Consider the following 25,031-nt stretch of genomic DNA (forward strand, 5'->3'; position numbering starts at 1 on the left):
ACCTTATTCTGTTATTATACTTTTCAGAGTATTTTCTCAGTGTTCCTTGCTTGAAATTGTAGACCTGTTTCCTTAATCTCTCTTGTATACCAGCCGACCAAAGTTTGGCCAAAAATTGTTGCTCGAACTCACAAAAAGAATGACAGTTCTCTGCAACTTTGGATACCTATATTGCGACATCTCCGGTAATGTATGAGATAACAAACTGTATATTTTGCCTCTCCTGCCACGATGCAGGTAACACATTCTTAAAACTCTTTATAAATATTACTGGAGGACAGGGTTTTTTCTCTTCGGAAAATACCTGAAATTGCCTATGTTTCGGTAATGACTCTTCCTGTTTCAGTGTGGTCAGAGTATGTGGTTCATTGTGAACAATTACTAGGTTATTTTTACCTGTATTCGCTGCAAATGAACTTGAAGTTATACTGTTTGCTAGTGGGTTTGCGCACGCACCTCGATTTGAAGCATAATTTTCGCCCTGCTGTGCGTTACATGAACGACTGCAACAGGTACTAGGTGCGGCACAGTTCATGATTCTATTATCATAGTCATTCCCTGGCTTTTCTGTAATCTCAGGTCTTACGGGTTCGTGGTTCATGGAGGTACCTTGCTGACTCTTGTGTTCAACATGGTCAAGCATTATAAGCTTCACTTCAGCTTCTACCTTTCTCTCAATAGTTATAGAGATTTCTTCGATGCCTTTGGTTAATTGCTTAACTTTGGCATTGAGGGATTCCTGCATCTCTTTGACCTCTGATACCTCTCCGGTAATTCCTGTAAATTTTTCTTCACTTCCGATACTTCAGATTCAACCTTTTCTATCTCGCTGTTAACATGTTCTAATATGCTTTGATCCCTATCGTCCAGAGAACAATTCAGTTTTTGTATCAACGATTGTTCGCATTTGACTAACCGCTCGTCCACCGTGGCTATTAGGCTAGTCTCAACTCCTTCGAAAAACTCATTCTGGCGTTGGATATCCTCCTCGCGCTCTCTTTTCCTCTGCTGTTCCATTAATTCCTGTTCTTTCTTTCTTTGCTGTTACATTATTTCTAATTTCCGGAATATCTGTGCAAGCATATCACTTGGATTTGCAAAGTCGACCTGCGCGCGAACACTTTCGTCTGCTTTCTCGCAGTTCATTTCTCTCGTGGTCTCGACATTCTCTTGTCCGCCCAGCGACTGTATACTCGGTTGAGAAATGTCCATCTGCGATACTACACTATCATGTGGGATCGTAGCTTGTTCATTTTCATTAACTCCCGACCCTCCTGCCAATGATCCAGGAATATTCTCTAATTGGTCATCACTTTTAAATTCTCAACCTCCACACGATTACGTCTAGTATTTGGCCTAACAATGTTGCTAGCTGATACTAATCAGTTCACACAAAAAAATTCAGACAATAACTGCCCAACACTGCCTACACTAATAATCACAACTGAAAAACTAGAAGATAGCTATATGTACATATTGTTTTAACTGCATGTGCCCGGGTGCTACTGAGTAGTTTTAATTAGAAACCTGGTCACATGCATTCGGATCCTTAGCTTACGGTCTGTGTCAGATGTAAGAAACGTGTTGGTTTGTGATCACTCATTCAGTTTTCTATCAGCTTGCCGTAGTTCCCGTGCGTATGGTACATGAAACGGAAACGTTTTATGCATTAATTACAATTCACTATTTCTGGTGTACGTATAGGTAATCAATTACAACAATGGAGATAGGTCGTAGGATTCCACTTTAGATTTCGGACCCACTAGTAAGTGTTCAGTAAATTCAGTTATTGGTGCATATGCACCGAGCTGTTTAAACACAAAAACTATACTGATAAGAATTCTTTAGATATTCAATCATAGATGCTGCAAAACACTTACTACCGGCGCCAAGTGTAATGTAACAAAATAAAAGTTTTTATTTGTTTTTTGACAATTAGTGTAATGTAATGAAATAAAATATGAGCCGAGTCTTATATAAAAAAGAAACACATATTAATGCAATGGCTCAGCATAAAAGAGAAATAACTAATGTAGGAATATTATTAACAGTGTAATATGTTGTTTAATTTAGGCCGATGTGTATAAGCACTCAGTAAACTAGCTCAGTTCTCAGGGTAGTTACGTAATCGTCGATAATTAATTGTCCTTTTCTTATTTCCCAACACCAGAGAATATTTGCCAAGTCTGTTCTATGTACACTATGGTAATACATAACTTCATTGTGGTTTCGTCTTGATTCCCCAATATAAGATAACAAGAGTAGCATCTACAAATGAATCCTATAATGGAACTGGAATCCTGTGACCAGACTGTTTTCTGCCTGGGATGTTATCTCGTTGTATAAAGAAAATTTGTAAATAACATTGTTAAATTATTAGTAGTAGATGAGCTATAAGAAAAATGTTAAAGATTTTTCTAAGATGGCGCCTAACAATGAAAATTCTTTGTTAAGGCCCATATCTACTTAAGACAGTCCAGGTATCAGACGATCAGCCGGCCGCGGCGGTCTAGCGGTTCTAGGCGCTCAGTCCGGAGCCGCGCGACTGCTACGGTCACAGGTTCGAATCCTGCCTCGGGCATGGATGTGTGTGGTGTCCTTAGGTTAGTTAGGTTTAAGTAGTTCTAAGTTCTAGGGTACTGATGACCACAGATGTTAAGTCCCATAGAGCTCAGAGCCATTTGAACCATTTTGTATCAGGCGATCAATTAATTGACCACATACACAAAATTCTGTTGACAAAATAACCGTTATATTTTTCGGGTTTTAAGTACAACTTACATTATCAGCTGGTGCAGCAAGATGAGCTTTACCCGAGAACATCCTCTTAGGTCCGAATCCAAGCAGATAAGATAAGCGAATGACAAAGGAAAGATAGCTCATGCGTAGAAGCGCATTCCATGGAATAACATGTCCATTGTAGTTCTATCTCTTCTTCTTTGTCGTACTTGTCGATTATTTATAAAATTTATCATAATATTTAGTTTACTTTTTTTTAAACCCAAGTCCACCACGAGAAACAGTACAACCATCAGCCATTGCATTGTCTGTGGTGAGAGGTAATACCTAAATTTGGTGTTCTCGGTACACTCGTGACACTGTGCATCTCGGAATATTGTATTCCCTAATGATTTCCGAAATGAAGTGTCCCATGTGTTTAGCTCCATCTATTTTCCATGTTCCAAGTCTATTAATTACCACTGTATGTCCATAATCGCATCAGAAACATTTTGACGCGAAATATCCGAGTACAAGTAATGTCTACACCTATGCATTGCCCTTTTGTACCTTGTGTACGTGATACTACTGCTATCTGCATATATGCACATTGCTGTATCATTTTTGTCACCTCATTGCATATGGAAGAGCTAGAAACTGCACAGGTGGATAATTTCAATTCTAAGTGGGCCTGTTTAGCGTGTTTGGAGGTCATTTCGTAAACCACTCCAGTAGATCTTCCACGATCTAAAAAGAAGCATAACATATATAAAAATTTAGATAAAAAACTCAGTACTATTTTATTTATTAACTAATTTTGAGACTATATCAGTCCATCCATAATTTCTTTGTAAGACAATTTTTTTGCTTTGAGTGTTCTGTTACAGCTCTCTGCAACAGATGCTTCTATTTCCAAAAAAGTTGAGTAATGGCTTATGTTATACTTTTTCATAAGCCACACTTTAACCTGCTTTATCTTTAACTGGAATAGCATATTTTGAAAAAGCATCATTAACAGTTAATAAATATTTTTATGTTTTATTTATTTTTTTATATTCCTTTCATTTCTACTACATCAGCTTGTCATAGATCACCTATACACGTTTATGTAATTCTTCACCTACAAAAATTTTATAAAAACTTACTCTTTTTAGCCTTGCATGTTGTGAAGGCCTTCAATCCTGTCTACTCCTTTTAGTTGTTACTCTGTGAGGATTATGTATTTTAGCAAATTTTCTTCACTCCAAAGATGAGATATGTTTATCCATTCATATAGATAAAATTTATTAATTTTCAAACTATTTCACCAAATACAATTAACTTTACATCTACTGTAACAATTGTGACTGTATCTTTTATCTTACAGTTAGAAAATAAGATTTATGTACTGTAATTGATTGATAACTATTATTTACTTCATTTAGCTTGTTGTCAATAACAATAATTCCTTTAAATCAAAAACTGTATTTAGAACTATTTATTTTTTCTTCATTTCCAATCATAAAAGTAAATTCAATTATTTGTTTGTCACATACTTTATTATTTTCTCTGTTAAACCTAACTAAATCAGATGTAAGAGTTGTATACATATTTTTCATCTTTTCATCAAGAAGTATTATTGTGGTGATGAATCTGCATAACTTTTCATTAACATGTTTTACAGTGACATAATTCCTGAATTGTGTTAAAATACTTGAATATACAGTTTTGCTAACAAGACTGGCAATTTATTTTTCAAGTACAGTTTAGTAACTCCATCAAACCATTTATTGGATCTTTTAAAGTTACTAATCTTCCGCATTTAAAATCAATATAACTTTTAGTTAATTTAAAAGGCCACATAATTCTTTAAGAAAATTTTTAATTTGACTCTATATTTGGATTTGCTTCATTTCTGATATTTTCTCTATTACTCATTCTACCTTCAGGGTGTACCCTATTTCCAAAAATGTCCATTTACAAATTCAGAATTTCACTATCTAACAATAGCTTTAACACAAATATGCATAAATGCCCACATATTATTTCATTAAACTTCTGTATTCTCTCAGTATTGTAGTATAGTTCACTTTTTCACAAATAGTTACCTAGTTCTGGTAGAGTACCATCAAATGAATGAAATACTAATTTTTCGCCATTATTCTAATAATAGCATATCCAATGAGTACCAACATGATGAGTCCAAATTAAGTACTCCACATTCAATATTTTTTGGTTTATTATATAATTCACCACTCATTAATATGCCACAAAAGTGTAAAATTTTTAATTACATCACAAGTTTTCCTGTATCAGAATTACTTAGTGCATTAGGATATATATAGGTTATTTTCCGAAAAAATTTTCTTCCAGTTCCTGTCTTCTCAATTTTAAATTATGTCTTTTTTATTCTTATAATTCTGCATCACCTTTTTTCTTGTCCATTACAGCTTTGGCAACACCTGCTCCACCTGCTAGTGAATCAATAGTAGCAAAATATGGTAATTCAGCCAACTGTAATAGAAAAAACACCTTTGTGTTTTGTTGGTGCTGAATTGTGTTTCTTTTATGGTAGAGATTCAGTAAGCTTCATTATAACAGCTATACCTTATGTTACAAGTAGACTGCTACCAGTTCTTTATCTCTCTTTCATTTTCGTGTACCAGTTAAAAAGTTATCAATACTGTGCAACTGATCATTACGGAGCTAAATTTTAATTCATTTTGGATTAGTTTTGCCATCCGATAGCAAAATATAGGCAATGCTGAAATTATTCATTCATACAGATAAATTTTTTGTAGGGACTAATGTTTTTATAAACCCCAACTGTTTTCATCCCTACCCATACCCATTTTCGTTTTCCATGCATTATTCCTCTAAGTGTTGTTGCTGCTAATTTGTTGCGAAGTGATGCATCTTTAGTGTCCATTCTCTCTTGTGCACCTAACTGAAGTTCATCAGCATAATGCCTAGATTCTATATCTTTATTATCTCTGCATGCAATATGATACATTTTACAAGCTGTATCTAGTGGACTTATAACTTTCTCACCAAATGCTAGTTTTTCTTCTAGTTAAGTAAAATGTCTACAGTACAGGAATCCTTGTAAATCCATCTCTTATAATGGGAAATTAGTTAAACCCCAATTGACTCAGTTTTTCCCATTTTTACCACTTTCCAAAATGTATGTGGTAAACTTTAATAAAATATGGAACTCCTTTTGGATTATTAATAATGAAATCGTTTAATTTATTTGTTAACATTTGCAATATTCCAACATTTTCATTATAATAATTCTTGTTTCCAGCTAATTCTTCACCATGAATTGCTGCAAATCTGTCAATTCAGTCTCTAACATGAATCTTCCAGATATTTTCAACCAGTATTGGTGTGTATTTTTGATTATACCTTCATCTGTTTTCTTGTCTACACATGAGTCTAAACCTGCAGCTAATTTTGGGAAATAGGTATCAACGATTGCTTTTATCAATTTAGTATATTTAATAGGTCTACCTGATTTTATTTTATTTGGACAATATAATACTCCTGAATGCTACAAAGTATTTGCATAATTTGATAAATCAACTGCATCAGATTCTGTACTTGTATCTCACATATAAACTATTTATCAGTTAGAAGATTCATTTGTACCTTATATGACCTATCAAGAACTGTTCATTTATCTTCATCAAATTTTTCTGTTTATTTGCCAACAAATTTTAATCTGATAACAGTTCTTAATCCAAAAACGTGGTCTCACTAAAATATGTATATTGTAGCAACCTTTGCCTTATAGATTTGTTTAACATCACCCTCCTCTTTTTTAATAACACTGTGCGATTTCTCCTATCTTTAACATCTTCTTCGTATTTTCTCAATACATATTGTATTTCTGATCCAGTTAGCTTATAGTCATGCTGTGAACTTTCATATTGTTCTGTTGGTGGTATGTCGTCAAATAGATCAAAAGATGGTGATGTTGATGAGGAACCATCTATTTTTCAACCTCTCTTTCAAAACTTTACCTCCATTCCTCTGTTTGTTTCAATACAGGTTGGCCTCATTTTTTTAATATGTTTCATACTCTACTCTAGGTTGTTTCATCCATTTTTAAATTGTTCTTTTAATTGTTCCTTTATCTTCCTACTTTGGCTAGATTTTTTAACCCCTCCTGTGTCAAATTTTACAGACATTTATATCTTATGTTTGTACTTTCCTTCTTTAGGCTTTCTAGTCAAGTCTGTTGTAAAAAAAGGAATTGGACCTTATTATAAAACTTACTAGATTTATCTTCAACATCATCAACTTAAATCGTCACCAAGAAAGGTACATGTAACACAAATATATATCATGTCCTTAACAATATATAAAAACGTTGGATTATTCTTTGCTAATGGTTTTGGTATTTTTGAATATGTCTGAGCTAAATAATAACAGTCTATACCTAGATATCCACCTCTAGTAAAATATTATCTAATTACATCCTAATTTTTAAGAATGCAGTCATCCAATATAAAAATATGAATTATGTCCACATTTAAATAGTGGTATACTTTCATCATTATTTTCAATGAAAGTAGCTACTTTTTATTATTTTATCTTCAATTTTCTGTACCTTTTTATAGATTCTGTGTTGCCTCACCTAAACATTTCGAACATACATACAAGTAATTGATTTGTTCTAATGCATACATTCTGGAGCTAAAATATAGTTGTTAATCATTAATCTTGTTTTCCCACAACCACTTGGTTCTATTGTTGGTTGTTGAATAGAGTTTGGGAAAAGGTTACCATATTTATTTTTTATTTCTTCTCTGGGATTCGTCATAGGATCCCAATCTGTTTTTAATTAATCACGTAAATTTTTATTAATATTAAATGAGTCCCTTATATCAAATGAATGATAAGTAATCTGTCCTCAGAAAAGATTGACTGCACCTATTTGATAAATTTTTCATAACATTGTATTAGTTGGTTTTTATACAACTTTTTAGCTCCAAATACTACATCAAAAAGTAACAAATTGTATTCTGATGAAGAAACAATAGAAATTCCTGTAGTTCAACATTGTTTAAAATCTTTATAGAAATGTATTCATGCAAGTAAGCCAAATGTTTACATTAAAGCAGATTAAATTTTAAAGAGAATTATTATAGAGGGTGATGTTAAATTACATATGAATATAAAAGATAGTGTAGGAAGTGTACCTGTATTTAGTGGCAACACTATTGAAGCTAATGAAAAACTGTTGCTAATGATTAGTCTACATTTATTACTTATGAATTAATTAATGTAAATTTTAATTTAGCTGATGGAAGTTTTGTACAACATGCTGATCCTTTTCATTAAGAAATCAGTATAATTGCTTCATTCAAGCCTACTGCTGAATTTGACGAACCACTAATTATGAATTACAATATCCTGCATACATCCCAAGTTTTGATCATACTTAGGATTCAGAAATAACTGTAAGTAATGGAAATGAAAATTTGTTGACTTCAATGCTTCTAATGTAAGAGTCATTTTAGAAATGGCTTAATAAATTTTTATCGTTATTAAATAATGAAAAAATATAGATCTAACAATTTCACTCAATCTCCGTGAATCATGAGACTAAAAATAACCCACATCTTTGCAACAAGACCACAGGATTAATGTGAACGCTGGAAGTGGTTGGGTTCATCCTAATCATATTCAGAATTACATTAGCTTAAGTATTACTGCAAGTTTATTCAACATATGGTGTAAAATCCAATAAATGTTGACAACCATGTGTCAAAGCTGTCATGGTTATCACCACAAAGAAAGGAAATAATGCAACATCCATTTATTTCTTCATCTGTCCTTATGTGATTGATGTCATCTCTAGCCAATGAGTTGGCAATGAAGGGTCATATACAGAATGAATGTGTTAACTATTCAAAAAACAACAATGAAACTGTGTGCCAGGTTCAATTGTAAAATTCCGAATGATGACTTTGCCTATAGAGGCATGTATGGAAAGAAAAGCTTAATATATGATGCTGAGCATAGATATTTGAGTGAAAATTTTTAATCTTAATGAAACCTTAATCTATTTAAATAGAGGCTCTAATGAAGAACTTCAATAACACAAACAGTTCTAATTTGTTCAAAAATATTAGTGAGTTACAAGTAAATATTTTATATTGCATTACTGCATCAGTTATCGTGGAAAAGTTTGTTCAGAGCTTGAGAATATCTCTAAAATTACTTTGCCTAGCAGCTACTTGAAATTAATTAGTGATGGAGGTTTTCAAATTTTTTAAAATGAAAATATTGAACTGTGATACATGGAAATTAAGAAACCTAAAAAAAGTTCATGGTATTGAGTTTTTAATTTCATTTTTCAGATTTATATATATACATATATATATATATATCTGTTTTAATTTTGAGAAAAACATTAGTGAAATTAAACCCAAGTGCACTGAATAAGTCCACTTAGTAGTAATTTCAGACTGTTTTTTGAATATGAAAGCGAACAGAATGAAGAATACAGAGGTCCTGTGATACTGAAAAGGATATTGGAGAAAATAATTCAGGATCTTACAAAAAGGAAATATTGGACTCTTAGAACACTATCTAGTGCACTGAAAGCATTACATACCGGTTTAGTAGCTAGATTTTGAAGGTATTAAACAGAATTTATCACACAGGAATTTGGCTTCAGTATCTGCTTAGAACCATTCAAGTACTCTGCCTAAAAAGTGCAACATAAAAGAATATAAACATTGTAGGACAGTTATTTTTATCAGGCATGTTACAAAGGCGAGAGTCATACTAAAGAGGACTGAAATGGAAATGGAGGAAAATACTGGGGAAAATCAATTTGGGTTTGGAGAGGGTATGCCAACAAGAGATGCTATAGGTTGCTGAGTATGACAGAATAAAGAATGAATCGATATGAACAACAAGGTGTATATGTGATTAAATTACTGGGAACAGGTTGCTGAGTATGACAGAATAAAGAATGAATCGATATGAAAAACAAGGTGTATATGTGATTAAATTACTGGGAACTCTGTCTACAGCTTTGTAGTCCACTAAATTCATCACTTAATGCTTGCAACATTGCTTGGATTCTCACAACAGGGAAAATGAGACAAGGAGGAATTGAGACTGGTGTTGTTACCATCATGTGCCTGCCTGGGCTTCTGATACTTACATACTTACACGAATGTCTGAAAGAACATGCACTGTTGACGATCCACAGCTTGCAACGTAACCTGGCTTTCAGAGCTAAATTTTTCATAAAATTTGATTTGAGGTGTAAGAAATTTTTCATACTATCCATGTTTTCGCACCTGAGAAAGCCATGACACCTGAATATAAGGAGTACTTCATGTCAAAATGTCAATGTACAAAACCTAAACTTTGCTAATTATGATGACTTGCTCAATAACTGCTTTGTAGTAGACTAGGGCTTTCTTAGTTTTAATGTATTTCAATTCATAAAACACTGTACAGACATTATGTGGGTGGCCTTGCATGTGGGTAACGCCATGTGCAAAGAGCATGAATAAAGGTGGAGATAGGAAACAATGGCGAGTGTTTAAATGTGCATGAGAGTGTCACTATGGTAGATGCATGTGTGTGAACAGGAGTGAGATCCATTCTCTCAAATGTGTTAAGTACACCTTTTTTAATGTGAGTGTCATCAAAACAGGTGATTGTTGGGTTGGATGAAAGTAAACACGACTCCGTAACACAAACACATGGAGTGCAAAATTTTCTGACCACCTTCATGGCAATGTGGTGTGAGCCTAACCAGGATGCAATGTTGTCAAAATGTATAAAGACACACAGGTAACAGTGGTTACCAGTATGCAGACATGAAAGCAATATCTCTACAATGGAGTCTCAACTTGTAACGACATAAGGCAAGCCAGAAAACTGTTGTTTAATAACTTTCTGATAGGTTCAGAGAATCGTCAGTCAGCAATTTCAGTTTTTGCTCACATTAGAAAACTGTGGCAAAAAATGGATCAAAAGGCTCACAGCACTGTGAGACTTCACGTCTGAGGTTATCAGTCCCCTAGAACTTACAACTACTTAAACCTAACTAACGTAGGGACATCAAACACATCCATGCCCAAGGCAGGGTTCGAACCTGCGACCATAGCGGTAGTGCGGTTCCAGACTGTAGCACCTAGAACCGCTCGGCCACTCCGACCAGCGAACACTATAGCAAGTCAATGATATTTTCCGAAAGCAAATTCAGTTCAAATATCAGTACTGATAACCAAATGAATTATTAGCACAGTATGAAGACAAGATCTCATCATTTTAAACACCATTATATAACGATTTTGTATGCTCCTTCAGAGTAGCCCTGTTAGTGAAAAGACAGTGTGGTCGGTTTTTATAGGTCAGTTGTTCAAAACTTATCCTTCATTTAACCAAAAAGTTATTGAAACGAGTTATTGAAGTTAAAATCAGTTCAATACATTCTTGGTCACTGCACATAACAATAACATGGCACCAGTAACAAATACATTAAGAATAATAAAAGTTCAGTTTAATTTTCCATCTTTCATCTGAGTACACAATGAAATAATATTTCATTCACGGAAGTAGATTCTCAGTAGAACAAGTGAGTAAAGCCTTCTAAAATTTGCTAAAATTAGTTTCAAGTTTGAATTTCAGTACGTTCATGTTTCCTCCAGAAATGTAGAACAAAATTTATTTATTCAGAGCTGGAGACCAATATTAGGAGAACTAGTTAATGTTTTATGGGGGATAATTCATGGTAAATTATTAGAACTCTTGTCGGTTCTGGCTGAGATTATCTGCTGCTGTGATCGCTGACTGCATGGATGAAGCCACAATTCTGTCAAAGGGATGGTCCTATTTGTTAAAGAGGACCTCAAAAGGCTTATGTTTCCATTCCATTTCTCTAAAGCTGCCATATTTATTTATTTTTTAATTTTATGTACAAAATTTGCTTTTGGGGGTCTTCATGTAAACAGTATTTGGTCTATAAAAAATTAAGCAAGAAAAGCTTTCCTTAAAGAAGTATGACATTTATTCTCAGTATTGTATATATGAGAAATACCGAAATACACAATTAAATGTTTCTTTATTTGGCAGTAGATAACTTCACTTTATTGCCAAATGAACTAAATTTCTGATGTAGTGTATTGCCTCGTTGCTATGAAAATATAACTCAGAACTCTGTCTTCTAATACGAAGTCCACTAATGCAGAGGAGAAGAATCTTAAAGTTGGGTTGAATATCTTAAAATGTTAAACGGGTTTAATTCTCTTTTGACAATAGCTATCATTCTGATACTACTATCCTGTCATTAAATGTACGATTCATTTGAAAACAAGTCAGAATTCCAGCAGCATGTAAAAGTATCCCCAGTTCCTCACTTCAGTCTAAAACTTTATTATAGAATGTTTCATTTCATTAAAATTCTTCAGTTTTCTTTCATGACGAAGAACTTTCTTTGAAATTATTATTTCAACATCAAACTTGAAAGCAAAACAATGAAATTTAATTATGTAAAAAAGGAATAAACAAAGAGTTCAATATAGTTTTGGGATCTTAAAATTCATTCATTCATTCATTTCAACTAAAATTCTAACGTATGAGATCTTATACATGCGTTTGTATTTATCCATGATATTATGGTTATACAGTCTTTGATGGTAGCAAACTCCTTTACATTTTACAACATACTTTGTCATTTATATTACGTTTATTTTCTTTTAGAAACAAATGAAGTATAGAGTGTTCGATAATCATACATCTCTTGTGCTCTCCACAAACCCTTCCTGACTGTTATGTATAAAAAAACTGGCTTTCACAACTGAGTACCGCCTGGGTGACCAAACTGAGCGATGTTTTGGCATTTCAGCTACTATGATAGAATTTTTTCCATTCTTTTAAAGAGATGCAACCATCACCATTTGAGCGATTTTTCGTTCATTAACGCGATTTTTGCGCAACACAATGATTTTAATATCATGTTATCTGTAATGATGTTTACCACTCCACTGCCTTGTGAAACACTGGAACACTGCAACCCCAAAGTTCTACCAGTCGCCTAATAACGACCTCAGTGCTAGTATTCAGTTGCTACAGTTCAATAATTAGGCTATTATAGCAATGTGTATATATTTTTTACTTACCATAACGCTAATGGTCCATTCAGAATCGGTTTTCCATTTCTTTCTTGTTACAAACTTATCCATAATTAGAAACTGTCACAACAGCACACAGCACAAAAACAATAAATACCAGCAATAACATTAAATTCACTTGCATGTAAGATCCAAACTGCTTAACAAAACAGCAGCCGAGCTAAAGTAAGGCCAACAATGTACAGTAGTTGGTCTTGGATGAAGTCACAGCCTATAATGTACTGTCACAACACGCTCTGATTCAAAAGTTGTTACCATTTGACATCTGGAGCGACACTAGCGCTTCAAGCAGTGCGAATCCAGATAGTCACATACATCATAAGGTTAATATTTTTTGTAGATATTTGCTGCTTAATTAACGAAACATCTATTACATTTTTCCATAGCATGCATTCTTTATTTTCCAAAAGACATGAAATGTCATCAAGTAAATGTGAAAACAGTCGAACCACACTGATTTAATGATATAAGCTATAACTTATTTATGAAGTAATTCTTTTGAATATGTGTATTTGCAGTTTATCTGCTGAAAGCAGAAGAAGTAAACATGTATCCAATGTATGTCAAGCAAGGCACTCTCCTTGACACTTAAATGTGTTAATGTGGTCTAGTGTTTCGCCCATTCGTACACTTCAATTGACGTTCTAATAAAAGAATTTTTTTGCTTCAAGAGCAAATTTGTTGAAGATTCTTACCGTTTTTAAATAACTCAAGTATTATATTCCTTGCAGGTTTCCTATTTTCCACATGCACTGATTTGGTTGCAAGGATGGTGATCAAAACTCCACATCGTTGTGTATATAGCTGACGTCTTTCAGCAGAAGGCCATGTCTTTGGAGTTCAAGAGCAATTTCGAGGACACAGAAGATAGTGTGACTGCATGGCCAATGATCGTGTTCACTGCAGATGCGCTCAAATTGCCCAAACTCTTACGGGAATCGGTAGATTGACTGCCGCGAGTAATGAGTATGGTGGGCAGGGGCACTACCAATGTATTGTGTGGGCAGAAAGTTGAAAGTGTAGGTCCCACAGGGAGCGCGTCAGAGATAAGTCCCTGCAGTCCCACTATTGTCTGTGTTCTCGGTGGCTCAGTCGGATAGAGCGTCTGAGATGTAAGCAGGAGGTCCCCGGTTCGAGTCCCAGTCGGTGTACACATATTTCAAACGTCGCCGTTGATATTTATCAACGCCTGTAAGCAGCGAAAGGTCTAGATTTCATTATAACTTGATTCACCGAGAGCTGCAAGATCACCAACATTATCTGTACAGATACCAACTTCATATAGATTAACCATATATTTTGTGCATTATCCAGATTTGATATCTGCTGTAGCGACATGTATCAAACAATTTTATTAGTGATAAGATAAAGTGGGAATACTGTTTGTAGTATTTCGCTAATGGGCTCAACTGGGAGAAATGGCCGAATTACGTAGTTGAAGCAAATAAATAGGCCGCAGTATTGTTCACGGCACCTGAGAAAGTCACCAAACGCATGGGTGAAGAAGTAATGTGTGACTGCAGTTCTAGCCAAGTTAAAAAAAATAGTAAATTCAGTTATTCGCCAAATCTCATTTATTCTAACAACAAACATGGCCCATAGATGAGATTAGGGGTTAGGAGAGCCAGTTGTATTTGACATTACAGAGACAGAAATTAAATAAATTTCATTTACATGGTAGATGAAAGAGATGTCAAAGTAACAACTCACAAGCAATGCGATCTGGGTTCGTTGTTAAGGGTTCCACTCCTCAACCCTATTTCAGTCCAATAACAAATAATAATATCAATAAAAGGTAAATTGTTGTTCCATTGATGGCCACTGTAGTCTGCATCAAATTGTTCAAACTTAATTCACCAGCGCGAATTGCTTGACATCAGCTTTGCTACTCGATAGCGACAACATGCATGTAAAACAAACGAAATTTCCTCACATAATATACACGACAAAGAACACAATATAAAACAAAATTTAGTTAGATTTCAGATTTTCGTGGTTGACCCCATAAATATCCCAATTTATATTGGGCATATTTCAGTACATTGGTAAGCTTGGCAAAGAGAATTAACTGTGTACTAATGACTGCAGCTTGATTATATTGTTTTTCAAGTGGAGATTGATATCATCATCATTCAACAAAAGTAGACCTAATAATCTTCTCACAAAATTCTTCTCATGTCGAAAACTGTATCCACATCACAACTGCACCTCTTCCCTGAGCCCTTTGGGATCACCAGATGAATGAGTTCCTCATCCTCGAATGTCATGAATGATAGTCAGAACGGTTTTTTAACACTGACCACGTGCCTTTTCATAGTTTTAAGAGAGTCTAATGGTGAGTTTGTATTGAGAATTCGAGAATCTCATTTTGAAGGTCCATATGTCTTTGTGATAGCATCGAATTTTAGTAAAAGATATTTTAAATATATTTTCTTTCCCAGTAAGTGGGAAAATCTGTATTATTGCTAGATTCTTTAGGCTCTCTGGGTGAAAGAACCATGTATAATATCACACCTCAGAATAAGGGACCTGTTAATCTGATGATCCCAAAGAGCTTGATGACAAAGGTTGTCATGATATGTATATATGTCTTACAATGTTGGAAGAACTATGTGAGATGGTTTGCGAATATAGTTCTGTTGAATGATTATGGTGTCAACCTCTACTTGAGAAACAATGTAATCAAGCTGCAGTCACTAGTACAGAATAGTTACCTTTGCCAAGACTTACAAGTGTATTGAAATATGCCTGATACACATCTGGATACTCACAGTGTCAATTATGACAATTTGAAATCCTGCTGTACTTGTTTTGTATTGTGTTCTGTCAAGTATACTTTGTGGAGAAATTTCGTTCATTTTATGTGTATGGTGTAAGAAAAAGTTACGTTTTAAGCATTTATCTACAGCTTACCATTACTGTAATGATTTTATATCACAATAATGAATTACTTATTATTTTCAATTATTTAAATACACATACGTGAAACGGTAAACTAAAAAACATAAAAAAAGTTAATCTAAAATACAAAATAACAGTATAAAACACAAAACAAATATCAGAAAAATAGACAGCTAGACTAATAGTAAAAATTTAGGTATTTTAATTAGGGTTGTTGAAAATACTTTGACAGCATATGTTAGAAAGTTTACTTTTCAATAAAGGTATTTCAGAAATCGGCTTTATAGAAAGCTTCTTCAGTTTATGTTGTAACAAAAGTTTTGATTTTTCAAAATTAATTAATAGTGGTCTAGTATTTTGCGAAATTTCAACGAGTATACAGTGTTCAAGAATGTTGATTATGTATTAGCTCTTATATGAGAAACATTTTTATATACAAACATTTTGAAGATATTCCCTCCAAACCTTATATGCTAAATTACATTTTTTGGCATGTTTTACCACTTAAAAGTGAAACTGGGCACAAAAGAAAAAACAGTTTTAAACATGGCTGCCTGTCAGCAACTCTATACAAGTTTCAATACAAGAATCAAACAGCCAACCGGCTGCAAATAACTGTTTGGTATTCTGACCTATGTTTTCACACCTCCAAGGATGTCTTCATTGCACTGAAATTTTAAGAAACTGTAAAATTAAATTTCGAGAGGGTAATGGTCAAAGTTTAGAGTAGATATGCTCAAGTCAAAAATTAGATGAAACATGTTCCAGGCTTTGGCATGTATGTGTTACTAGGAAATTTTCTTAATATTCCATTCTGATGAAGACATCCTTAGAGGTGTTGGAACCTAGGTCAATCTACCAAACATTTATTTGCAACTTGCAGAATAATTGAACTGAACAACGTTTCTTTTGCTATATGGTGGACAACTTGAATTGTTCCTTGATTTCACAAAGTGTAGAAGTAGTGCATGAAAGAGTTATATTTCCTGAAATTGTTCCCAAAAATGATGTGCATTGTAATGGAGGACATTAGCACGATCAGTTCTAGAGCAGATGGAAACAGCTCAAAGGAAATCAGAGACATCCTGCTAGGATCACAGTTATGTATCACACAGATGGAAGAGTAGCGGTATGAGTCGAAATCCACTTCTTTATGTGCAAATTTCATTGACTTCATCACAAAATTGGCCAGTTTTGAGAGACATTCTATTATTTGCTATATGTATGTCAACAGTCTCTATTTATAAATCCTATGGAGTAATCCAATGTTAAGTGTGCAGCATAAAATATATAGTGAGACTGTAATCCATAGATGGTTTAGTATCCTCACCAGCAGACATTATGATGGAAGCTGGCGAGCTTCCCATAGACTGTCTTGTGCAGGGAGTTTTCGTTTTGTCTCATGGAGTTCTGTTCCCAATTGTTTCTGCACCACCATTGGCACATGAATTGTCTGTGCCGGTGCTAAAGGTTTGTTTTGTGGTTGCTGTCAAGTGTCGTTTGCTGAGTGGCTAATTGCATTTGATTCTTCAAAATATATGTTTTGTGGTATGAGGATAGAACTGACGTGGAAATTGTGTTATGTATGTGAAAAATAGGTTATTTGGGTAGTATGTTTAACAATCTCAACACAAAGTTCAGAGTTATTGTACAATATTGGTTGTGAAAGCATAAGACTGCACCTGGAGAGGAACTTTAAACTTCTTTAGCTATAAAATTCATTTATTTAGATACAGTATTCATTGACTTCAGCGTGAAATTGACTTGAGAATTCAATGTCTTGTTATATGCAAGTAGACTACATCCATTCAGGAATTCTATGGATACGTCTGAGCTATGTATGCACCATAAAAGATGTAGAGAAGCATGATCCCTTAGATGAAAACGTTCTGTGGATTGACTCCTGTCACGTTTCATTCGCTGAGAGTAAGTATCTACATCTGATGCACGAGTTCTACGGTAGAAAAATAAATATTGCAGAGAAATTTCTCCTATGAGCTCCAATAATTACCACACCTGGCTGCAGACACAAGGTGTCCAGCAAGGTGCATGCTCCATAAAATGCCGCCAATCAAATGATTGCTATGCATTTATGGAGGCACACCATTTTCTCCAGTGATGGTAGTGCGAGGGCAGTGTCACCTTCTGTTACATGCCTGATGTTAGGGGAACCTTACGTCTACTAGATGGCGGCAGGTTCTGCTGCTGGTAGCAGTTCACCTTTTTCGTATGCAATTTGGTGTACAAGTAGGGTACTGAGCACTACTATCAGAAGATGTGTCATACTTTTCCACCAGATGTATTTACCGTGTTTTTGATGGTTATGATTCGGCTTGTACCTAAATATTAGAGTGTATCATTTTCAAATACGTTTGATATATTTTATATATATAGACAGAAGTGTCAGTAGAACATTTTTACCAAGGCCAGGAATCGAACTCGGGTCTCCTGCTTATTAGGCAAGTGCAGCCTTGGTACAAGTTTTCACTCGCCACTTCAGTCTATATAAATAAAATCATTTCTGTACAAAACCAATAAAATGGCTGAAATTGTGTCATTTCATTTGTATAATTACAAAGGGCGTTCAAAAAGTTTTGCACAGTTGCCTCTAATTTTTTTTTATTTTTTGCAGGAGGAGAATGGAATTTTTTGTGAACATACTTGGAACATTTAGCTATACATTGAGCCTACTCAATGTAGCCTCCATCAGTTGTGACACATCTGGCCCAACGTTCTTTCCATGATGTAAATACACTTTGGTAAAATTCTGAGGATTGACTTTTACACCGTCGCTTGACACAGGAAATGAGGTCTTTCTATCAAATGTTTTATCTTGCAGGTAGGCCTTTAGACGACCAAAGAGGTAAAAATCAGATGGAGCCAAGTCCGGACTATAGGGAGGATAAGGAAAAATTTCGTCCTGCGTCATTAGGGCTGCATGGGGTTTGGCGTTGTCATTGTGTAGTCTGATGAGCTGACACTGATGATGTGGTCTGTGGGTCTTGACGGCACGTCGTAGCTTGTCCAGTGACAAACACTAATGGTCCCGGTTAATTGTGGAGCCGGGTTCCAGAAAGTCAATGGAAATGTCGCCACTCTGATCCCAAAAGAAGGAGGCCATCACCTTTCGGCCTGCTGTTCGTGAAAGTCTTGGTTCCTTTTTCTGAGGGGAACCTGGATGACGCCACTCCATGGGTTGGGTTTTGCTCTCAGGTTCGGACAAAAACAACCATGTTTCATCCTGGTTAACGATGCCGTCAAAACACTGTTTCCACTCTTCAGTAAATGTCTTCATGAGATCCTCGCACACATTCTTCCTCATCGATTTCATTTCTCTTGTCAATAATCTAGGCATCCAACGTGCACAGAAATTTCTGTACCCTAGTGACTATACCAGTGATTACACACTACCCAATGACAAACGAGTCATTTCAGCAAGCTGTTGTGTCGTCACACATCTGTCATTTTGGATGATTTGATCAATGATCTCCTTATTCACATCACTCACTGCCGTCGATGGTTTACCGCATTGTGGATTTTCCAGTAGAGAGAAATCACTTTGTTTAAACCTCTGCAACCACAGCTAGATACAGCTGCAATTCACTATGTCTCCCCATAAACAGGGAGCAACTTACCGTGAATGGATGTGGCAGAGTCATCCCTGCTCTTGAAGAGGAACTCCATCACCAACCGTTGTCGCAACCTGACATCTACTTTACGGTCCATTAGGGCTCACCTGTAAATAAAAGAAAATACTCTTATATACCAACTTATAGCTAAATGTTCCAAGTATGTTCCCAAAAAATTTAATTCTCCTCCTGCAAAAAAAAAAAAAATAGAGACGACTGTGCAATCTTTTTGAACGCCCTTTGTACCTGCGGCTGAGTTTCAGGTTGGACCCCCCATTTACGTTCGATGCTGAGGAGCTATTCCAGAACATGGAGAGCCTCAGCAGTTCTGTTCATGTGCAAGGGGAAATTTCAAGTAGCCTGGGACAGCAGTGATAATTTGGATCATGGAGGGAGGCACGCCAAGGCAAACTGTCCCAAGGTGGTGTAGTGTCTAACCTACCTGCCTGGTAGGCAGGAGAACCGAGCTCCATTAGCGGCCTTGGTATAACTTTTGACGTGCCGCTTCAGTCTATGTACATGAACCCATGTCTGTACGAGATCAGTAAAGTCTCTGAAATTGTGTCATTTGATACATTTGAAATGTGTTTGGAAATAAGAACAACCAATGCATGTCAAAGTTTCATGTGCGCTATGAATAAATCAAGTCACTGCTCGTCTTAATAGCTGTCAGACATCCTGCACATTCATTTCTCGTGGTGAATGTTGGAAGCATGGTACTTAAGCACACACGGCACAAATCCTACTACCCACAGGTCGAGTGTATGTCCCCCCCCCCTCCTCACCATCGAGTTTTAAACTGCCCCTGCAGAGCGTTTGTATGGGCTATAGATCGTTTTGAATGTCCCACTATTTTACAGTGTGTGTTAAAGCACGTTCATGATGCTTGTATTTCCAGTTTCACGCTCCATTTTCACTTAGGTCATATTGGACCTTGACTGTAGCTCCATCACAAACAGCATGCTTGTGTTGGGAATCGTAACTACTATTTCGTGTCTCACATTGGACATGTTATGTAGCCTAATCGGCAGTATGTGTCACGCTGTTCGATCCTATTCAATTATACTGCTGGTGGCAGCGGTGAGGCAGTCGGCGACTCACTCTCATCTACTCGGCACACACGGAAGAGATCAATGCAGCATGCCATGAGTGAACTTTGCGACACGGGTGCTCAGGAGGTGGCAGTGGTGTGGGTGTGTGGTGCGCCACTCTCGCCAGTCTTGTGTTAAATAAAGACTTGATTGTTCTTACTACACAATATGGTAGTGAGAACCATACTGTTTTAAAGTAATCTCCAAGAACAAGTTGTTTAAACTGTGGAGCCAGAAAGACAGTGAGTGGGGAACACTCTCAAGTTCTGTGAGTGACCTGACTACTATAAGTAGCTGTACATGTCGGAGTGAATAGCAGCTCGGGGAGAACATGATAAATAGGTCATCAGACTGGCTACTTCCCTTTGTCCTAGCATCTTGGGTTCTGACATCGTGGTGGAGCTGCATTGCATCGATATCCCGGCGGGGGGGGGGGGGGAGGGGGTGACTGTTCTGTGCTTAACACAAATGATCTAATTCCACGGTGATCTCACGGATCAACCCAGTAGCCATGAACTACTTTCCCCAGCATGACATTGCCCTATCTTGGACGACAAACATACTTCCACAGTAACATCATAGGGGTGGGGAAAGCTCTGGCTGCTTTTGTATTTACCACTAAAATCTGAATTTCCTTCCATTTTTTAAAGGACAATTGGCCTTTGTCAGAAATTCGGCAACACTGCATGACTTTATTGATGATATCATGGTGGGGGGGGGGGGAGTGGATGGAATCTGGCAACAATGTCTGTGTACCTGAATTTGCCTCGTCTGTTCACTGTAACTGTTCCACAGATTCAGTCAGCTTGCAATGAGGACAATGAGCCTTGGGCTGCAGATCAATTTTATGGAGTCTTTCTGCAGTCGGGACAATGTCGTATGAACTCACACCTAACTCTGGTAGATAGGATGGGGTTGCAGATGTTCCAAACAAGTTTCCAGTTTTTTCGTAATACTCTACCACAATGTGCTTTTGCGAATGCTATGCTGTGAGTAATTCTAAGGTCTTCCTGGTAGCTATTTGCTTTGGGGTCAGGATGAATACAGGTAAATCCCACAAATTATTTGTATATGTTACGTAGCTCTGTGTTTGAATGGCCAGCATTGCAGGGCGTGACACTGACCAGGGGCACCACAGTTTCAAATACACTCCTGGAAATTGAAATAAGAACACCGTGAATTCATTGTCCCAGGAAGGGGAAACTTTATTGACACATTCCTGGGGTCAGATACATCACATGATCACACTGACAGAACCACAGGCACATAGACACAGGCAACAGAGCATGCACAATGTCGGCACTAGTACAGTGTATATCCACCTTTCGCAGCAATGCAGGCTGCTATTCTCCCATGGAGACGATCGTAGAGATGCTGGATGTAGTCCTGTGGAACGGCTTGCCATGCCATTTCCACCTGGCGCCTCAGTTGGACCAGCGTTCGTGCTGGACGTGCAGACCGCGTGAGACGACGCTTCATCCAGTCCCAAACATGCTCAATGGGGGACAGATCCGGAGATCTTGCTGGCCAGGGTAGTTGACTTACACCTTCTAGAGCACGTTGGGTGGCACTGGATACATGCGGACGTGCATTGTCCTGTTGGAACAGCAAGTTCCCTTGCCGGTCTAGGAATGGTAGAACGATGGGTTCGATGACGGTTTGGATGTACCGTGCACTATTCAGTGTCCCCTCGACGATCACCAGTGGTGTACGGCCAGTGTAGGAGATCGCTCCCCACAGCATGATGCCGGGTGTTGGCCCTGTGTGCCTCGGTCGTATGCAGTCCTGATTGTGGCGCTCACCTGCACGGCGCCAAACACGCATACGACCATCATTGGCACCAAGGCAGAAGCGACTCTCATCGCTGAAGACGACACGTCTCCATTCGTCCCTCCATTCACGCCTGTCGCGACACCACTGGAGGCGGGCTGCACGATGTTGGGGCGTGAGCGGAAGACGGCCTAACGGTGTGCGGGACCGTAGCCCAGCTTCATGGAGACGGTTGCGAATGGTCCTCGCCGATACCCCAGGAGCAACAGTGTCCCTAATTTGCTGGGAAGTGGCGGTGCGGTCCCCTACGGCACTGCGTAGAATCCTACGGTCTTGGCGTGCATCCGTGCGTCGCTGCGGTCCGGTCCCAGGTCGACGGGCACGTGCACCTTCCGCCGACCACTGGCGACAACATCGATGTACTGTGGAGACCTCACGCCCCACGTGTTGAGCAATTCGGCGGTACGTCCACCCGGCCTCCCGCATGCCCACTATACGCCCTCGCTCAAAGTCCGTCAACTGCACATACGGTTCACGTCCACGCTGTCGCGGCATGCTACCAGTGTTAAAGACTGCGATGGAGCTCCGTATGCCACGGCAAACTGGCTGACACTGACGGCGGCGCTGCACAAATGCTGCGCAGCTAGCGCCATTCGACGGCCAACACCGCGGTTCCTGGTGTGTCCGCTGTGCCGTGCGTGTGATCATTGCTTGTACAGCCCCCTCGCAGTGTCCGGAGCAAGTATGGTGGGTCTGACACACCGGTGTCAATGTGTTCTTTTTTCTATTTCCAGGAGTGTAGATGTTGCAATATCCCAGGGGCGTAGATGTGGGGTGGGTGGGGGGCGGACGAGGGGCTGCAATCCACCCAGATCTAGAAAGAGGATTTTTTAACGTACTCGTGTGAATTTTTAAATTTTATTTAAAGTCGCATACGCTGAAATTTAATCATTGTATGAATATGAGATTAAACTTCGCCACTTGAACACTTACAGTGACTGTTAGACAGCGAAGGTTAGCAGCAGCTAGAAGCAGCACGATGACTGTAAGTTGTCGATGTTAAGGTGAACTTCCGCTCCCTACTTGTTATCGATACATATCGGTACTTTGTGTCGTCTGTCTTAAGTTTACGACTGCTGCCAACTCCAGTAACTACTGTATGACCATAGTAGCGCGACTAACTCGTGTTGTGAATGTCAACTGAAAAATAAATAGCGTAAGGAGTGTCTTTGAACATAACAATTACATGACTTGGTTTCACATAACCCTGTTACTTCCGAATGTCATTTATATATAGCTGCTGATTTTCTGCCCACTTTTCCCTAAAGTAGCATCATTTTATAGCAGACAGATAACATTCCACCCTTTTACTTCTCTCTTCAAAATGGTGACAAAATTCTGCTTGCTGCGTTTTCCAGATGGCACAATACATACAAGTCAAAGCTTAACTTAGCACTGACAACTTACATCGACTTGTGTCGATATCTATGGAGCGCAACTAAGGCACGTGAGATCACTAAAACTTGAAATAAAAGAAACATGGCTTAAATAAGATGTTAATTACCAAAAACTATAACGCCTTTAATCCGTTAGGCTTTAGAATGTTCCAGAACTTCTTCCGTAGTTATGTAACAGTATACCCACAGGCATCCACAACAGGACCTTCAACTCTGGTGTACAGAGTTCTTACTCGTGTAATGAGTGGATAACCATTAATTCCCTGTTATATAGTAACCGTTATCTTCCAGATATTCATTTTAGTTCTTTTAGGATGTCATGTCCCGGAACTAACGAACTCATTTATGTGGAAACTGGAATTTTAGTCTTCCGGCCCGGCTCTCTCAACCCCCGCCTCCTCCCGCAAAGGAAAATTTTCTCTGGGCGCCCGTGAGTATACCTGATAAATATGTTGGAGATATTTCTAATAGTGTACCAAAACCCAGTGCTGTGTCATAGCATCACTGGGCAATCACCGAGCAGGTGATTACACGAGAGATAAATAACGGATAGAATATGTGGAATTTTGAAAACGATTCATCGCAATTGCAGCAAGAAAGGACTTGCAGTACTTAGTTGCTCACCTAAGGCCAACAGCAGTACAGCCTGTTTAGTGGGATGTTGCAGTTGGGGGGAGGGTAGGGCGGGGGCAGGAGAAAGTCTCCCTCAGTGCTGGAAACATTTGCTACTCGCGGAACGATCTGACCATTTGGTGTGCTGGAATTTACGCAAGGAAGTAACAAGGTTTCGTGAAAATGCATTGCAGCCTGTGGCACTCATTTGTAGTTACGAATATGAAATTAGTTTAATGCCACAGCTCAAGGTGAAGCAGTTAACCAGTGTAGTACCACTAGTGTCAACTGCTATATATTGGCAAGCAAGGTGGTAAGCGTCCCGAGAACTTCTGAAATCTGTCGACCAAGACCGAGCAGTACCAGGCGTCACTGCCAAGAAAAGTTGGAGAAACTATAAACACATATCAAAAAAAGTTTTGCATCACCTCAGTTCCCAGAACTCCTGAAGATAGACGTTGACTGTGGATGCTGTATCACAGACACAGTCCCTTTGACTGTTCAGAGATGTTACTAAACCCGCCCAAAGACGCAAACACCCATGCATGAGCAGTGCGTATTAGACGGAGGGGGTCCGACAACCGATCCGTTCCAGTCATTTCACCAGGAAGGAGGTACACGGCTTGTGTTGTCTGAGTTCAGCCATGCCCAGACGGTCAGTAACGCGGTTCGATCGCGTCCGCATTCTTACTTTGTGCCACGAAG

General features: G+C 37.7%; 1 protein-coding gene across 1 annotated transcript in view; it reads left to right on the forward strand.

The window, feature by feature from the left end:
- The window catches only part of LOC126195787 (cytochrome P450 4C1-like), a 195,243-nt gene that overhangs the window by 125,232 nt on the left and 44,980 nt on the right, over positions 1-25,031 (forward strand). The window lies entirely within an intron of this gene.

Source organism: Schistocerca nitens, chromosome 7 (genome assembly GCF_023898315.1).
Source record: "Schistocerca nitens isolate TAMUIC-IGC-003100 chromosome 7, iqSchNite1.1, whole genome shotgun sequence".
In the NCBI taxonomy this organism is placed as follows: Eukaryota; Metazoa; Arthropoda; class Insecta; order Orthoptera; family Acrididae; genus Schistocerca; species Schistocerca nitens.